This window comes from Amia ocellicauda, chromosome 6, assembly GCF_036373705.1.
Source record: "Amia ocellicauda isolate fAmiCal2 chromosome 6, fAmiCal2.hap1, whole genome shotgun sequence".
Lineage (NCBI taxonomy): Eukaryota > Metazoa > Chordata > Actinopteri > Amiiformes > Amiidae > Amia > Amia ocellicauda.
Window position 1 is genome coordinate 49,760,831 of NC_089855.1, and position 18,588 is coordinate 49,779,418.

The window sequence follows — 18,588 nt, forward strand, 5'->3', positions numbered from 1 at the left end:
CGGTTGCGTCCACATCTTCTATGATGTTCTTTATAAGATAGCTCTTACTCGAATTGGAGGGACCGGCTATAATACAGGAGAAAGGGTGTTGAAGTCTGTTATCAAAACCACTGCTAATATCCATAAGGCAGAGTGGTATAATCAGTCTTCAACACTCTTTTATTGTACACCACCCTGAACCGTTTGTTTAGTGATCTATTTTCCAATGTGTACCCCTTTTTATTGTGATAGATCTGATTTCCGGCTGTAATAATCTCGCGAGGAGGCGCGTCTTTCTCGGTTACAAAACTTTGTACCAGGGTCGTCAGAGACTTGATGTTAATGAGCTTGTTGTTACAATGGTTCAGAGTGAAACCCTTAACTTTCATACAGGTCTTACCCGCAGCCGTTCTGTATGCGTAAGTCTTAGGACCCCCTGAAACAAACTCCACTATGTGGTCCTGAGGATCTAGCTCGCTCGTTAACTCCCCAAGGTAGTCCCCGAGGGGAGGGACCCAATCCCCTGGCCTGGTGACAAAGATTACAGAGTCAGTATCATGATAGAGCGTGCGTTCCTGCAGCTGATCCATTAAGTTGTACAGATCAAGCCGGGCGTAAGCCGTGGTAAAAACCGCTATGAAAACATTAACGTTTCCCTGTTTGGTGGGGAAATCTTTAGGGGCCCTCCACTGGACCTGTGCCACGTGGTCATTTAAGAATTGAAAGTGTGATACTGCATGTTGTTTGGAAAAGATAAATTCTATAAACTGTTCAGGGGTTTTAATCAAGGTTGTGTTTAGACGGTTATTTCTTTCCCCAAACTTACCCCACAGACTGTTTAAAATCAGTTTGGACATTTGTCTCTTGGCGGGGTTTACAGTTATGTTCCCCGGCTCTAGACGGATCCCTTCCTTTTCAAAATATTGCTGAACGTACCGCTCTTTGGCAGCGGAGTCAACACACCATGAGGGATAGCCCGATGCCTCCTGTTTCCCTTTCAGATGGGTCATAATGTACTCAGCAAAAAGAGTATCAGATTTTTCAGAAAAATGCCAAACCTCATACACCTTACCGACTCTGTAACCTTTCTCCACCGCCTTGTCAAGCTCAATGCTACACCAGACACCCGTCAGCGCTCTCTCGTCATCACTGTGCAGACAAGAGGTATTTTGATTTTCAGTTTCCACACACGTTCTACACAGAGGGAACATCAATTTTCCCGAACACCTGTAAGGCAACACGGGTAGGAACAGCTCACGAGGAGGGTACATGGTGACTTTGATCAAACCAAAGTACTGTCCGATTTCGAGAAAGTCACGATAAACAATGGTTGGATGCCCCACCGGGTACATTTTGGTCTTGTTGACATAAGGGTACAGACTGGTGAAATCATAGTAATCTACTCTCTCACCCTCCTTTACCTCATAATGTAAACAGAGGGCGTTGGTACGACCCCCAAATAACGCATCCCTGGGCTCTAGACGTTCAGGAAAGTCCAAGGTTTCCATAAGCCGTTGTACCCCCACATCCTGTTGCTTCAGGGTCGTCCACGCGTGTTCCCAAATCACCAGTACATTCAAACCATAGGTGTTTTTTAAAGTTTCAATTCGTTCCTGGAAATCATAGTACATATCACCGCAGAGTTTTTGTGTTACGGGGTTAAAGGTGTTTGGGTCGAAGCACTGAGGACAGCCATGGTAAATACAACCAGCAAACTCATAAGCGGTACGCCGCCCGGACACGTCGCTAAAACCGTCTAAGTAGTAAGGACCCATTTTGACTTCCCCTTGATTTAAAGCATGTCTGATGAAGATGTTATCCCGGGCACTCAGATATTCCAGCCACTGTATGGAGACAGTCGAAAAGTTCTTTTGTCTAGCACGATAGTTGTCCGAAGTGGTGTCCGCTATAGTGTTTTTCTGCAAGAAATTGGATCGATACATTTTCATGCAGAGAGACGCTATGGTCACACTTTGCAAAGGGTCGAGACCCGACGTGTTGATAACCTCGGTGCGGAAACGCAAACAGGCTTCTATAAGGATCACCACATCATTTTTACAATAAGCGGCCATCTCTTCTCGGAAATCAAAAACACCCCCCTTAACCGTATTGTACCATTTAAAGAATTCCTCCCTCTCATGAGACATCATAGTATCAACCCCATAATAAGAGGCGGGCGGGTAGGACCCTCGATAATTTTGAGTGTCCTTAGTATTAAAAAAATGGCAGAACCAACCTTTCTTCTGAGCCTCAAAACCCAGAGCTTTAGGCAAAGCGCTCAATTTCATGGGGAGGAAATTTAACAAGTCTATGTAACGTTGGTTGAAAGCCTCGTCGGTGAAACACATGATCTTGCTACCCTGAGCTATTATTTTTGGGGTCACCCCATTTTCCACCAGATACTTCATCAATATGTAAGAATCATAACCCTTAGCATTGTGGGCAATAAATGTGTAATTGAGGTATTTTGGACCGCGATACCGCGTAAAGAAATCCCTGACACAACTCTCACCGCTAGCTGACCACTCACAATCCAACATGTCAATACAGTGTATATAATTAGCAACATGGACCCCGTTTTCTTGCCGGCATTCAAAATCAAAAAAGACATACCGGTTGTGCGGCGGCTCCTTTTTAACCGGCTGAATAAAGCACTGGTGTTCAGACCCCGGGGTTAAATCCGCATTACAGATCCTACATCTCGGTTCCAGACATTTGTGTGGTTTTACCTCATGAAAACGGTACTGGAGGCAACACTGCGGGCAATATTTAGTTTGATCACAATAACTCCGTTTTTTAACCCCCTCAGCAGCGGCCCTCTGCACCTTATGTTCGGAAAAACAGAACGCGGAGAGACAAATCCTTAAGCAATCTTTACATCGGATGGTAGGGGCCAAACCCTTACGACATTGCGGATTGAAACAGACGTTACAGTAACCGTCACAGCGGTGCTTAAGCTTATCATTGAAGGCCTTATAACACCAATGACAAACATACGAACAACCCAAAAAAGCCGTCAAACTCTTTATTCCAAAGTAATGACTATCACTTAGGAAGAGAAACAGTGTCTGTGTATGGGTTTCAGGATGTGTCTGAAATTTCACAAATACTTCCTTTACCTCACAACGGTACCACACAACAATTTTTAAAGACAACAACTCCTCAAACATGGCAATGTCTGAAAAGGCAACCATCTGTTGAGAGTTTAAGCCGGCCCTCTGATGAAGCATTAAAGCCTCTTGCATAGCTTGGGGTTCAGGCATGTCGGGGGTGAGTAGTTTTATTAAACTGTAAGCAAAACAGAGCTTATTGTCCCCATTGGAACTCACCACTAATTGCCTGAGCTTGTTCCTAATTATGTCGTTCTTCAAGCATTTCGACAGTCTTCTAAGCGCCCCACCCTCAGGGTTAGGAACCACATTCATTACCAGAGACAGACTTTCATCAGCTAAGATGGATGCGTTACTTTGCAATAACGCTTCGATTTTAGCCAGAAATTCATCAACATCTAAATTATCTCCACTCAGCATTACAGATAGGTTGCTAAACAAATCATCCCCTCTGAGTTCTAACTGTACAACATCTCGAGGTCTGACCCTTTCAGCAACCTGTTCAAGCATGTTTTGCAAGGCCTCGTGTATGTTGACAAATATTTCTGCATAATTGTCACAATTTAAAAGTTCTGCAAAATTAAAACGCTGAATCATTTCAAAATTGTTATAGGCCGGTCTATCTATAATCACGGGATCACTGGTACTTTTGGACACATCATCATTTTGAACAAAGCCTTCAACCCCTACATTCTCACAGAGCATGTCATCCACAGCCTTATCAGTCTCAGAACCCTCCACATTCCGAACACCCCCACCGCTGACATCTACAAAACCCCCTTTTTGAGGAGGCTCATTTAAAGCCTGTAAAAGTCCTTCAAAGATATCCACCCGGTTAATGTCAAGACCCTCCTCTATAGTGACGGCTGCTTCTGCCGCCGTACTGTGTTCTAATTGTCTCAAATCATTTATAATAGGGGCAGAATTTGGTCGGGGTAGCGTCTCCAAAGCCTCCACCATTTCAAACAAATCGGGGTGAACTAGGGGTTGAACCTCTATAAGCGCTACCGTTGGGAGGTGGTTATTTAGATCATTGACCATCTGTAACAGGTCGGGGTTCACGGTAAGTCTGGTAATTCACATTCTATCGGTGGTGATTGGGGGTTATTTAAATCATTTATCATTTGTAATAGTTCCTGGTTCATTGGGACATCAGAGGAGTTCACAACAGGGCCGAGGGTGTTCTCTCGGGAAGGTCTTTTTGGGGCCCTAACTTGTTCATAATCCTTTAGTTTGTGAGTTCTTTTACCAAGTCCGGACATTTTTTTTATTTTTTATTTTTCCAACAACCCACAATAGTAAGGCGTTTTGTATCTATTAAAACATTAAATACGGTACAATTCGTTAGTAAGGGTATTAATAAGGGTGTTTTGGCTCTCTATCACAAGGTTTTGCCCCACTAACACAAGTCTTTGATTTAGTAACAAGGTATGTAGCAACTCATGCCGACCTTCAGGAAGTAGCTCCGGGGGATGGTGTCCTGGCTCAGCTGCAAAGGATGGTCGCTCCGGTAAATCTCGGTCGAAGGAGGCAGGGAGCGAGCGTATACTCACGGACGGAGACCAAGAAGGCCTTTGCGGTGACACCCTGGCCAATCGCGGTGTACTGTTCAGCGTTTCTGTAGCCAAGAAACGGGGCTGGGGGGACGATGTTGAAACCAGTCCGTCGTTGGGTGGTGTGTCAACCCTGACTGATGGCGACCCCTGAGGTTGTTGGTTGCCTGTATTTGTTCCGCCCGACAATGCGGCGGGCTGAATCTGGATTGTTGAATTACCCCCAGAAGGCTGTGGCCTGAGTAGATGTTGGGGGGTCTCCAAGACCACCGTGGGGGATCCTCTCGGTGATCTCTCCGGGGAAGATGTTTGATCCCACTTAGACGGGGTAATTGTCCTCAATAGCTCATCCACAGAATGACTATCCCAAGAGTCTTGGGAAGAATAAAAATATACATTACATTTACATCTTTAAACGGCGACAGAAATCAAACTTAAAACAACATGCCCAGGACCTTCAAAACCTTTAGCTTTTTTAGACCTTTGAAAATAGGCTTAGACATTCACTACAACGCCTTATTATTTACAGACAATATATTTATTAGGACTTGATAATAAATGTAAAACAGAGAAGCCTCTGTAAATAAACTGTTTCTTAAATGTAATATTGTTAATAAAACACTTTTTATACACACACACACCACATTTCATTTTTAAACGAACCTTCCAAGTGTAAACGCTTCCTGATCCCGGGACTTCCTGTTTCACAAACGTTTTCACGATCTGTTTAAATATTAAATACAATGAACACCTTCAAGCCTTTTCCTACAGCCACTTTAAAACAGAAGTATAATTGCGGGAGATAAGCCAAACAACTTACTAAAACCTTTCGGACAGCTTTACTTCCTAACCAGACGGTCGGGCAATCGGTCATTTCTAAACACATGCCCCAGAAACAAGCCTAGACCTGTCCGGACTTCTAAAGATCTTTCCCAGAACCCCCAAGACCTACAGGAAATGGGCACCCCTCGCTTAAATATTAGCCCTCAACGGGCAAACAAAACCCTTTTAAAAACATTAAAGTTTGAAAGATCTTACTTACCTCCAAAGAATAATCGTTTCTTATGTTTTTCAGCTGGTTTAGCTTTTTGCACTTCTGTGAAGGTAAGAGACATGTTTAACCTTTAACCACCCCGCTTTATAAAAAGCTTTAACCTCTTACAAGCGGCAGATATATACTCACCGCTATCAGATACAGGGGCTGACGGCCTTTCAGATTCTTGAAAGGTTACGGTTCTCGAAGGTAAAACTAAACAAGCCCTCGATGTGGAAGGCCTTTCGTTGTCTCGAACCACGTTTCTTAATACTGTTAGAAAGGATATTTTTTTAAATTAACAAAACGGGCCTCAAACATCTTACAGAAACGTTATACAAACAAACAGGGGTTTAGTTCTTACCCGGTCGGCAGACAGCCTGTCTAGGGACAACCACTTCTCTTGGTTGATCCTCGGAGACATTAATCACAGGCCTTTCGATAGTTTCTGTGTAATTAAAGAGACCGCCATTAATATATATTAAAACGTTTTCATAACTCTAATGAGCCGCTTCAAAACACAACCACACACCCATACATAAGAACCCTTGAGCGCAAACACAAAAATCTTACCGTCGTTGTTCCAGATGATCTCCTCAGCGTTGGGAATTAACTCCTGTTGACTGGCTGAAAAATAATTTTACAGAACTTAAAACAGATGTTATAACCTTATTTACAATACATGCCCACAACCCGCTCTGAGTCAATGAAAATAATCTGAAGACTTACCTAAAAACTCGTTTAAATCGAAGTCGTTGATGTTGTTTCCGGACATTGTTGATCTTTAGGCTTAAATCGAAAGGTCAGTATGAGTCTGTCGAGCTGAAGACCAGACCTTCATACTTATACTGATGGCCGGATGCCGGATCTGCTTGTAAGGCATTGTTCTGGGCTGGCCTTTGTGCCGTCCTGTTACCAATTAACATATCAAAACCAACCAATAAAATGACCCTGCATCAATTTCAAATAGAAACCAAGATGGCGACGATCTCTCTCCTCTCTACTCTAAACTTTTATTAGAACCTTTTGGTCTCTCAAAAAAACATTTTTAAGCATCAAGACCTATAGTCAATAAACACTAAGAATATTTCAGGCCTTTATACGCGCTAAAAAACAACCTGAGCCAAGAAAATAACTATAAAGATCTAAAATAAGTAGCGCTTTTACAGTGATTTTTTTTTTTTTTTTAATAGCGATGCTTTCTTTGGTATTAAACAAGTCACAAACTACTCAGAACAGCGTTTATCCCCACAAAAGAGATATTTGGGTTTATTTTACAAAGCTTATAAATTATATAGTTTAAAAGTATTCTGAATGTTTTGAGACCACACGCCATGCCTACGTTTGTCTGAGCCCACCCCCGTCCCCCGTGGTGTGAGTGATTTAGCCTTGAGTGTTGTGATCTATTTAGCATTGAGTGATCAGTTGTTTTTATTTTTTAAATGATTCCTTATCATCAGGGATTGAGCCTGCTAAAATACCTTAAAAACATATCCTTATCTTAAGTCTAACTCTTATGAGCTTTAAGACCCTAGAATGTATTTAAGTAAAACGAATGAACACATTATGTGTGAGATAAAATATAACCACAGCTTTTTTTTTTTTTTTTTTTTTTTACAAAAACAATTAACCTATACCGACAAACACCCACACACACACACACCCTCTTTTTTTAAATTTTATTTTTAATTAAATTTGAGGGGAGAGACAGAGCCATATACATTGGGGTTAACATAAGTACCCTATGCAAAACAGGAATTGTTAGGACCTGTGACCATTACAGACAACAGAACTTGTTGATCTTATAAAATGATTGGGCGAGAGAGAGAGAGATATAGAGACAGACAGAGACAGAGCCAGTGTGAATATGATAAACGCACTATTCAAAATGGCATTGTTAAGACCTGGGACCATTACAGACAACAGAACTTGTTGATCTTATAAAATGCTTGGGCGAGAGAGACAGAGAGAGAGAGACAGACAGAGACAGAGACAGAGACAGTGTGAATATGATAAACGCACTATTCAAAATGGCATTGTTAAGACCTGGGCCCCTTACATGTATATTTAAAAAAGACCCCCAACCACTACAGGAAGAGCCGACCCATTCACACTCTACAGTTGACCAACAAGAACAACAAGAACAACCGGTTATGGGTGGCCTTGTTGTTCAGGGTTTTAGGGGTGTACACTTTCTGACGGATATGACGTAGGAATAATTAAGGAAATAACTCTAAAATCACGCCCCCCAATTATGACGTAGGAATATTAATAAGCTTAGGGCATACGTCATAACAAAATAGGCCGCGCCCAAAAAACCCTACTATCTACTCCTGTGTGGTGCATTTTCTCTCTCTCTATCTGTGATTAAATCCTTACTTATATACATATGTCCAAGAACGTTTCTAAAGCTCATGTAAATCACATCACACGACGGGCCATCATCTTTTCGGTCACTTTGAAAGTTTTGCTCATGACAATCCTTTTCTATTGCGGCACGATGGCTGCCACCGAGGAAGGAAAGTCGTCCGCAGTTGGCTGCAAGCTTGCCTGAAGCGCAGGAAAGGACTTACTCGCGACGTGCCACTTAAAGACTGAAGAAGTGGGGGTCGGCCTCACCGAGAGCCCTGAGGATTATCTCACGTGGTAGAGCGCTCGCTTAGCATTGTAGTGTTATGTTGGGTGTATATGGATAAGAGCATTTGGGCTCTGAGCTGATGCACTGATCTAAAGAAAACCTCTCCCCCCCAAAGTTATCAGATTCCCTTAGCTCATCAGCTTGGAACTGGTTTGCATCAAAGTGACAGTTTTGGGGAGGATGGCACCAAGAAGAGGCCACATAGTTTGGAATTCTGCTATGAGATGTCTGGAGAAAGGGGCCTGTAGGTGATAAAAACTCTTTGAAGTGGACGAGAGCCAAAATCCCGACATAGAGCTATGAACCCAGGCCAACCGGCATTTCCAAAAGATGGCATGGATTGACATCAGTCATAAATCAAGCCCCCCTCCAATAGGACACTGGGGGCTGAAACCGAAATCCAATCTCAAAAACTCAAGAACCAATCACCTCTTGATCTGACAGACTATAAGGAACAGCGGGCAGTCTTTCTCGCTCTCTCTCACCTGAACCAGTAACTCGCTGCCACAGCTCAACCTGTAGCTCTGTTGCCAGAACCGGAACCAGAAACCAACTAAGTCTTTGCCGGCAACAGAAGAGTTAAACTGGGAGAAGGAGATTGAGCCGTACGAAGAATTCTTTTAAAGGACTTTATTAAATAAAGAACTTTACAGACTGCGCTGCCCGCCTGTGCCCACCTGATCAGTGGAGTTTTACAGCTGGACAATTGACTAAGTCGACTGTATACGAAAGTGTCAGTCATTTAAATAGCTATTTGAGTCTTAAGAAACTTGACCCTTGGAACAAACACGGCCCTGCTTTCCTCAAAGACTTTGTCTTCAAATAAGTACGGTGAGAGACCCTGCTTGCCAAGAAGATTTTGTGCACAACCTTGGAGCCTTCAAACCAGTGGAAAATCTGTTTGGAAACGACTCTACTTTCGCGAAACCCCAACTTCCAGGTGTATCGACTGAGTGGAAGTTCTTGGACAAAGCCGAACCGGACTGCCTTTGTTCCAAACCACACGGACCTCGTGCCGTGTGCTGTTATCTGAGCCCGAAGCCAGAGAGGCCTCTCTGCGACGAAGTTCAGATAAGTTTAACAGTTTGGAGTTCATGATTCATGACATTTGAGAAATCAATTAGAAATGTTAATCTGTGATTCATAACTCTAGAATGTGTAATATCATTTAGTTTTCTTAAATATAAATGTGTGTTGCATTAAACTGTTTTGTTGATAATTTTAGAAATAAAATCTGTCAACGCCGAGAAATATCTTCTCATTCCTGTTTAACTGTTTAGTCTGAAATTGACACAAGTTAATAGACATTAGATTATTGGTGGCCCTGCCTATCCTTTATCATTGAATAATAATCAGTTAAGGGAAATTGTGGTAACAAGTAATGATAGGATCTTTCTCGGCACCTAAACGTGAATGAGACTGATATATATATATAACGTGAAGTTACCTGACATAAATACTAACCTGCGTAGTTATTTAATGTCTGACTAATAATACTAACGAGAGACTCACCTTCGTCTTACTAACCGGTATTGTAGTCAATGTGTTTATAACCTTTTTTGTTTAACGATTTGTGTTATCATATGTGATCCCATGGTCTTTGATTTTGTCACGGAAGTGATTTGTCTTCGATTTGTTGATCTAGAGTTGAATTGTAATTAGTTTTTCCCTTTTGTATAATTAGTGTAGTGCTACATTTAGTCTTTGTTTTGAATACATTTGACAATTTATATCTTTGGAATTGGTGTCTGCGTCCAATTATTACAGAAATTGAGTTCTACAAGATTCCAGGATTCGTGATAAGGTGATACTATGAATTCACTTCTTTAATTGAAATGTATAAGTGTACCTTACGCTACAGCATGCGAGAGGCAGCGGGATCGATGCCCGCATTCTCCAAGGCCTCAGGCGCTCGTGCCCCGGTATCGGGGGAGAGTCGCTCACTTTTCTTGCCGCAGACACAGGCGCAAGGCATTGCCTGTTTGCCGTAAGGTTATCAGACACAACGCGCCGGCGACGGCTGCAGCATTAGCACGCCGGCTGGCCCTTCCGAAGTTCCCCAAAAACGACCGAGATGCCGCTTCGACGTCGTAACCCCAGGAACGACCGCAAAGGCACTCCAACCCTCAATCTTCCGATCCGAAGTCAGACCGAAGAGACTGTATGATGTTTTAGATTAAAGATAGTATGCAGACCGAGCAAGTTAGATTTATCGAGCTAGCAAACAGCAATTGAGGCACCTGTTCGGGACGTACCCTGTTGAAATTCCTGTCAACGATAAAAGGATCAAACGGTGGAGAAAAAGCCCGCAGGATGTTTGTCAAAACTCTGTTTGTGGACTGAATGGCTTTCCCAGATTGGCAGGGACTGTTTTTGGTATTGACTGAGGGACAGTTGTAAAAGACAACCTCTCACCAGACCTCAGGCATACACCAAAGAAAGCCACCTCACCTCTCCCCCGGATCTCACAAAACACAATCCCCCCCGCCCCCAGGGAAGACAGACCGCAATCGGACTCGGGCTTGATTGGATGAACGGCCGCAAACATTCTATGTCATTTTCTTTTAAAGCTTCACTCGTGCTTGTAAAAAACCGAGGTCTCACTGAAAGAATGCCCTGACGTGGTTGCTTCCAAGCTAGCTGGTTTACAAAGTTCCTTTTCGCTTTAACGATGATTTCCAAGAAGGGAAATAATCTATCTGTAATCTGTCAACACAGGCACCTTCTTCTCCGTTAAGCCACGCGGTCACCACCAGGAAGGTTAACGCACCAGGCCGACCCGGAGTTTTCGCCAATTCGTCTCCAAGCCTCCCAAGAGGGAACATAAACAGGCCTTATTCGCAGACACAGGCCCTCACGCAGGGAGACCACCGCTTCACCGCCGCTGCCCCTGCCAAGGGCCCCAGGTCCCACCGAGACTTGAACTCGGATCGCTGGATTCAGAGTCCAGAGTGCTAACCATTACACCATGGAACCAAGCCCGCTGCCCACCTCTTGCCCGTGACAAAAGTTTCTGCTCTACGCACACGTCTCGCTCTGTCGCACGGCCAAGTCCAGAGTGAGCCAAGTTGCACCCAGAGTGCTGCGTGTGGCGGGTCACTTCCGGAGCCGTCCCTGGTGGTCTAGTGGTCAGGATTCGGCGCTCTCACCGCCGCGGCCCGGGTTCGATTCCCGGTCAGGGAAGGTGGATTTGTTGCTCTTCCCCTAGGACCTGTGTGGTGCATTTTCTCTCTCTCCATCTGTGATTAAATCCTTACTTATATACATATGTCCATGAACGTTTCTGGAGCTCATTGTACATCACATCACACGACGGCCCGTGATCTTTTCGGTCACTTTGAAAGTTTTGCTCATGACAATCCTTTTCTATTGCGGCACGATGGCTGCCACCGAGGAAGGAAAGTCGTCCGCAGTTGCCTGCAAGCTTGCCTGAAGCGCAGGAAAGGACTTACTCGCGACGTGCCACTTAAAGACTGAAGAAGTGGGGGTCGGCCTCACCGAGAGCCCTGAGGATTAGCTCACGTGGTAGAGCGCTCGCTTAGCATTATAGCGTTATGTTGGGTGTATTTGGATAAGAGCATTTGGGCTCTGAGCTGAAGCACTGATCTAAAGAAAACCTCTCCCCCCCGAAGTTATCAGATTCCCTTAGCTCATCAGCTTGGAAGTGGTTTGCATCAAAGTGACAGTTTTGGGGAGGATGGAACCAAGAAGAGGCCAAATAGTTTGGAATTCTGCTATGAGATGTCTGGAGAAAGGGGCCTGTAGGTGATAAAAACTCTTTGAAGTGGACGAGAGCCGAAATCCCGACATAGAGCTACGAACCCAGGCCAACCGGCATTTCCAAAAGATGGCATGGATTGACATCAGTCATAAATCAAGCCCCCCTCCAATAGGACACTGGGGGCTGAAACCGAAATCCAATCTCAAAAACTCAAGAACCAATCACCTCTTGATCTGACAGACTATAAGGAACAGCGGACAGTCTTTCTCGCTCTCTCTCACCTGAACCAGTAACTCGCTGCCACAGCTCAACCTGTAGCTCTGTTGCCAGAACCGGAACCAGAAACCAACTAAGTCTTTGCCGGCAACAGAAGAGTTAAACTGGGAGAAGGAGATTGAGCCGTACGAAGAATTCTTTTAAAGGACTTTATTAAATAAAGAACTTTACAGACTGCGCTGCCCGCCTGTGCCCACCTGATCAGTGGAGTTTTACAGCTGGACAATTGACTAAGTCGACTGTATACGAAAGTGTCAGTCATTTAAATAGCTATTTGAGTCTTAAGAAACTTGACCCTTGGAACAAACACGGCCCTGCTTTCCTCAAAGACTTTGTCTCCAAATAAGTATGGTGAGAGACCCTGCTTGCCAAGAAGATTTTGTGCACAACCTTGGAGCCTTCAAACCAGTGGAAAATCTGTTTGGAAACGACTCTACTTTCGCGAAACCCCAACTTCCAGGTGTATCGACTGAGTGGAAGTTCTTGGACAAAGCCGAACCGGACTGCCTTTGTTCCAAACCACACGGACCTCGTGCCGTGTGCTGTTATCTGAGCCCGAAGCCAGAGAGGCCTCTCTGCGACGAAGTTCAGATAAGTTTAACAGTTTGGAGTTCATGATTCATGACATTTGAGAAATCAATTAGAAATGTTAATCTGTGATTCATAACTCTAGAATGTGTAATATCATTTAGTTTTCTTAAATATAAATGTGTGTTGCATTAAACTGTTTTGTTGATAATTTTAGAAATAAAATCTGTCAACGCCGAGAAATATCTTCTCATTCCTGTTTAACTGTTTAGTCTGAAATTGACACAAGTTAATAGACATTAGATTATTGGTGGCCCTGCCTATCCTTAATCATTGAATAATAATCAGTTAAGGGAAATGTGGTAACAAGTAATGATAGGATCTTTCTCGGCACCTAAACGTGAATGAGACTGATATATATATTTTACGAGAAGTTACCTGACATAAATACTAACCTGCGTAGTTATTTAATGTCTGACTAATAATACTAACGAGAGACTCACCTTCGTCTTACTAACCGGTATTGTAGTCAATGTGTTTATAACCTTTTTTGTTTAACGATTTGTGTTATCATATGTGATCCCATGGTCTTTGATTTGGTCACGGAAGTGATTTGTCTTCGATTTGTTGATCTAGAGTTGAATTGTAATTAGTTTTTCCCTTTTGTATAATTAGTGTAGTGCTACATTTAGTCTTTGTTTTGAATACATTTGACAATTTATATCTTTGGAATTGGTGTCTGCGTCCAATTATTACAGAAATTGAGTTCTACAAGATTCCAGGATTCGTGATAAGGTGATACTATAAATTCACTTCTTTAATTGAAATGTATAAGTGTACCTTACGCTACAGCATGCGAGAGGCAGCGGGATCGATGCCTGCATTCTCCAAGGCCTCAGGCGCTCGTGCCCCGGTTTCGGGGGAGAGTCGCTCACTTTTCTTGCCGCAGACACAGGCGCAAGGCATTGCCTGTTTGCCGTAAGGTTATCAGACACAACGCGCCGGCGACGGCTGCAGCATTAGCACGCCGGCTGGCCCTTCCGAAGTTCACTGCTGCCCCTGCCAAGGGCCCCAGGTCCCACCGAGACTTGAACTCGGATCGCTGGATTCAGAGTCCAGTGTGCTAACCATTACACCATGGAACCAAGCCCACTGCCCACATCTTGCCCGTGACGAAGGTTTCTGCTCTACGCACACGTCTCGCTCTGTCGCACGGCCAAGTCCAGAGTGAGCCAAGTTGCGCCCAGAGTGCTGCGTGTGGCGGGTCACTTCCGGAGCCGTCCCTGGTGGTCTAGTGGTCAGGATTCGGCGCTCTCACCGCCACGGCCCGGGTTCGATTCCCGGTCAGGGAAGGTGGATCTGTTGCTCTTCCCCTAGGACCTGTATGGTGCATTTTTTCTCTCTCTCTATCTGTGATTAAATCCTTACTTATATACATATGTCCATGAACGTTTCTGGAGCTCATGTAAATCACATCACACGACGGGCCGTGATCTTTTCGGTCACTTTGTAAGTTTTGCTCATGACAATCCTTTTCTATTGCGGCACGATGGCTGCCACCGAGGAAGGAAAGTCGTCCGCAGTTGGCTGCAAGCTTGCCTGAAGCACAGGAAAGGACTTACTCGCGACGTGCCACTTAAAGACTGAAGAAGTGGGGGTCGGCCTCACCGAGAGCCCTGAGGATTAGCTCACGTGGTAGAGCGCTCGCTTAGCATTGTAGCGTTATGTTGGGTGTATTTGGATAAGAGCATTTGGGTTCTGAGCTGAAGCACTGATCTAAAGAAAACCTCTCCCCCCCAAAGTTATCAGATTCCCTTAGCTCATCAGCTTGGAACTGGTTTGCATCAAAGTGACAGTTTTGGGGAGGATGGCACCAAGAAGAGGCCAAATAGTTTGGAATTCTGCTATGAGATGTCTGGAGAAAGGGGCCTGTAGGTGATAAAAACTCTTTGAAGTGGACGAGAGCCGAAATCCCGACATAGAGCTACGAACCCAGGCCAACCGGCATTTCCAAAAGATGGCATGGATTGACATCAGTCATAAATCAAGCCCCCCTCCAATAGGACACTGGGGGCTGAAACCGAAATCCAATCTCAAAAACTCAAGAACCAATCACCTCTTGATCTGACAGACTATAAGGAACAGCGGACAGTCTTTCTCGCTCTCTCTCACCTGAACCAGTAACTCGCTGCCACAGCTCAACCTGTAGCTCTGTTGCCAGAACCGGAACCAGAAACCAACTAAGTCTTTGCCGGCAACAGAAGAGTTAAACTGGGAGAAGGAGATTGAGCCGTACGAAGAATTCTTTTAAAGGACTTTATTAAATAAAGAACTTTACAGACTGCGCTGCCCGCCTGTGCCCACCTGATCAGTGGAGTTTTACAGCTGGACAATTGACTAAGTCGACTGTATACAAAAATGTCAGTCATTTAAATAGCTATTTGAGTCTTAAGAAACTTGACCCTTGGAACAAACACGGCCCTGCTTTCCTCAAAGACTTTGTCTCCAAATAAGTACGGTGAGAGACCCTGCTTGCCAAGAAGATTTTGTGCACAACCTTGGAGCCTTCAAACCAGTGGAAAATCTGTTTGGAAACGACTCTACTTTCGCGAAACCCCAACTTCCAGGTGTATCGACTGAGTGGAAGTTCTTGGACAAAGCCGAACCGGACTGCCTTTGTTCCAAACCACACGGACCTCGTGCCGTGTGCTGTTATCTGAGCCCGAAGCCACAGAGGCCTCTCTGCGACGAAGTTCAGATAAGTTTAACAGTTTGGAGTTCATGATTCATGACATTTGAGAAATCAATTAGAAATGTTAATCTGTGATTCATAACTCTAGAATGTGTAATATCATTTAGTTTTCTTAAATATAAATGTGTGTTGCATTAAACTGTTTTGTTGATAATTTTAGAAATAAAATCTGTCAACGCCGAGAAATATCTTCTCATTCCTGTTTAACTGTTTAGTCTGAAATTGACACAAGTTAATAGACATTAGATTATTGGTGGCCCTGCCTATCCTTAATCATTGAATAATAATCAGTTAAGGGAAATTGTGGTAACAAGTAATGATAGGATCTTTCTCGGCACCTAAACGTGAATGAGACTGATATATATATATAACGAGAAGTTACCTGACATAAATACTAACCTGCGTAGTTATTTAATGTCTGACTAATAATACTAACGAGAGACTCACCTTCGTCTTACTAACCGGTATTGTAGTCAATGTGTTTATAACCTTTTTTGTTTAACGATTTGTGTTATCATATGTGATCCCAAGGTCTTTGATTTGGTCACGGAAGTGATTTGTCATCGATTTGTTGATCTAGAGTTGAATTGTAATTAATTTCCCTTTTGTATAATTAGTGTAGTGCTACATTTAGTCTTTGTTTTGAATACATTTGACAATTTATATCTTTGGAATTGGTGTCTGCGTCCAATTATTACAGAAATTGAGTTCTACAAGATTCCAGGATTCGTGATAAGGTGATACTATGAATTCACGTCTTTAATTGAAATGTATAAGTGTACCTTACGCTACAGCATGCGAGAGGCAGCGGGATCGATGCCCGCATTCTCCAAGGCCTCAGGCGCTCGTGCCCCGGTTTCGGGGGAGAGTCGCTCACTTTTCTTGCCGCAGACACAGGCGCAAGGCATTGCCTGTTTGCCGTAAGGTTATCAGACACAACGCGCCGGCGACGGCTGCAGCATTAGCACGCCGGCTGGCCCTTCCGAAGTTCCCCAAAAACAACCGAGATGCCGCTTCGACGTCGTAACCCCAGGAACGACCGCAAAGGCACTCCAACCCTCAATCTTCCGATCCGAAGTCAGACCGAAGAGACTGTATGATGTTTTAGATTAAAGATAGTATGCAGACCGAGCAAGTTAGATTTATCGAGCTAGCAAACAGCCATTGAGGCACCTGTTCGGGACGTACCCTGTAGAAATTCCTGTCAACGATAAAAGGATCAAACGGTGGAGAAAAAGCCCGCAGGATGTTTGTCAAAACTCTGTTTGTGGACTGAATGGCTTTCCCAGATTGGCAGGGACTGTTTTTGGTATTGACTGAGGGACAGTTGTAAAAGACAACCTCTCACCGGACCTCTGGCATACACCAAAGAAAGCCACCTCACCTCTCCCCCGGATCTCACAAAACACAATCCCCCCCGCCCCCAAGGAAGACAGACCGCAATCGGACTCGGGCTTGCACCTTTTGATTGGATGAACGGCCGCAAACATTCTATGTCATTTTCTTTAAAAGCTTCACTCGTGCTTGTAAGAAACCGAGGTCTCACTGAAAGAATGCCCTGACGTGGTTGCTTCCAAGCTAGCTGGTTTACAAAGTCCCTTCACGCTTTAAGGGAAATAGGGGAATAATCTATCTGTAATCTGTCAACACAGGCACCTTCTTCTCCGTTAAGCCACGCGGTCACCACCAGGAAGGTGAACGCACCAGGCCGACCCGGAGTTTTCGCCAATTCGTCTCCAAGCCTCCCAAGAGGGAACATAAACAGGCCTTATTCGCAGACACAGGCCCTCACGCAGGGAGACCACCGCTTCACTGCTGCTGCCCCTGCCAAGGGCCCCAGGTCCCACCGAGACTTAAACTCGGATCGCTGGATTCAGAGTCCAGAGTGCTAACCATTACACCATGGAACCAAGCCCGCAGCCCTACTCTTGCCCGTGACGAAGGTTTCTTCTCTACGCACACGTCTCGCTCTGTCGCACGGCCAATTCCAGAGTGAGCCAAGTTGTGCCCAGAGTGCTGCGTGTGGCGGGTCACTTCCGGAGCCGTCCCTGGTGGTCTAGTGGTCAGGATTCGGCGCTCTCACCGCCGCGGCCTGGGTTCGATTCCCGGTCAGGGAAAGTGGATGTGTTGCTCTTCCCCTAGGACCTGTATGGTGCATTTTTTCTCTCTCTCTATCTGTGATTAAATCCTTACTTATATACATATGTCCATGAACGTTTCTGGAGCTCATGTAAATCACATCACACGACGGGCCGTGATCTTTTCGGTCACTTTGAAAGTTTTGCTCATGACATTCCTTTTCTATTGTGGCACGATGGCTGCCACCGAGGAAGGAAAGTCGTCCGCAGTTGGCTTCAAGCTTGCCTGAAGCGCAGGAAAGGACTTACTCGCGACGTGCCACTTAAAGACTGAAGAAGTGGGGGTCGGCCTCACCGAGAGCCCTGAGGATTAGCTCACGTGGTAGAGCGCTCGCTTAGCATTGTAGCGTTATGTTGGGTGTATTTGGATAAGAGCATTTGGGCTCTGAGCTGAAGCACTGATCTAAAGAAAACCTCTCCCCCCCAAAGTTATCAGATTCCCTTAGCTCATCAGCTTCGAACTGGTTTGCATCAAAGTGACAGTTTTGGTGAGGATGGCACCAAGAAGAGGCCAAATAGTTTGGAATTCTGCTATGAGATGTCTGGAGAAAGGGGCCTGTAGGTGATAAAAACTCTTTGAAGTGGACGAGAGCCGAAATCCCGACATAGAGCTACGAACCCAGGCCAACCGGCATTTCCAAAAGATGGCATGGATTGACATCAGTCATAAATCAAGCCCCCCTCCAATAGGACACTGGGGGCTGAAACCGAAATCCAATCTCAAAAACTCAAGAACCAATCACCTCTTGATCTGACAGACTATAAGGAACAGCGGACAGTCTTTCTCGCTCTCTCTCACCTGAACCAGTAACTCGCTGCCACAGCTCAACCTGTAGCTCTGTTGCCAGAACCGGAACCAG

At 44.6% G+C, this 18,588-nt stretch overlaps 6 non-coding genes across 6 annotated transcripts; 3 read left to right on the forward strand and 3 right to left on the reverse strand.

The window, feature by feature from the left end:
• Positions 1 to 11,217: 11,217 nt before the first annotated feature.
• On the reverse strand, positions 11,218 to 11,289 carry trnaq-cug (transfer RNA glutamine (anticodon CUG)). The gene has a single exon. It is a non-coding gene; the product is annotated as a tRNA-Gln (tRNA).
• A 135-nt stretch (positions 11,290 to 11,424) lies between these two features.
• Positions 11,425 to 11,496, forward strand: trnae-cuc (transfer RNA glutamic acid (anticodon CUC)). The gene has a single exon. It is a non-coding gene; the product is annotated as a tRNA-Glu (tRNA).
• Positions 11,497 to 13,911: 2,415 nt separating this feature from the next.
• On the reverse strand, positions 13,912 to 13,983 carry trnaq-cug (transfer RNA glutamine (anticodon CUG)). Its single transcript has one exon. It is a non-coding gene; the product is annotated as a tRNA-Gln (tRNA).
• Positions 13,984 to 14,118: 135 nt separating this feature from the next.
• On the forward strand, positions 14,119 to 14,190 carry trnae-cuc (transfer RNA glutamic acid (anticodon CUC)). The gene has a single exon. It is a non-coding gene; the product is annotated as a tRNA-Glu (tRNA).
• Positions 14,191 to 17,428: 3,238 nt separating this feature from the next.
• trnaq-cug (transfer RNA glutamine (anticodon CUG)) lies at positions 17,429 to 17,500 on the reverse strand. Its single transcript has one exon. It is a non-coding gene; the product is annotated as a tRNA-Gln (tRNA).
• Positions 17,501 to 17,635: 135 nt separating this feature from the next.
• trnae-cuc (transfer RNA glutamic acid (anticodon CUC)) lies at positions 17,636 to 17,707 on the forward strand. The gene has a single exon. It is a non-coding gene; the product is annotated as a tRNA-Glu (tRNA).
• The last annotated feature ends 881 nt before the right edge of the window (positions 17,708 to 18,588 follow it).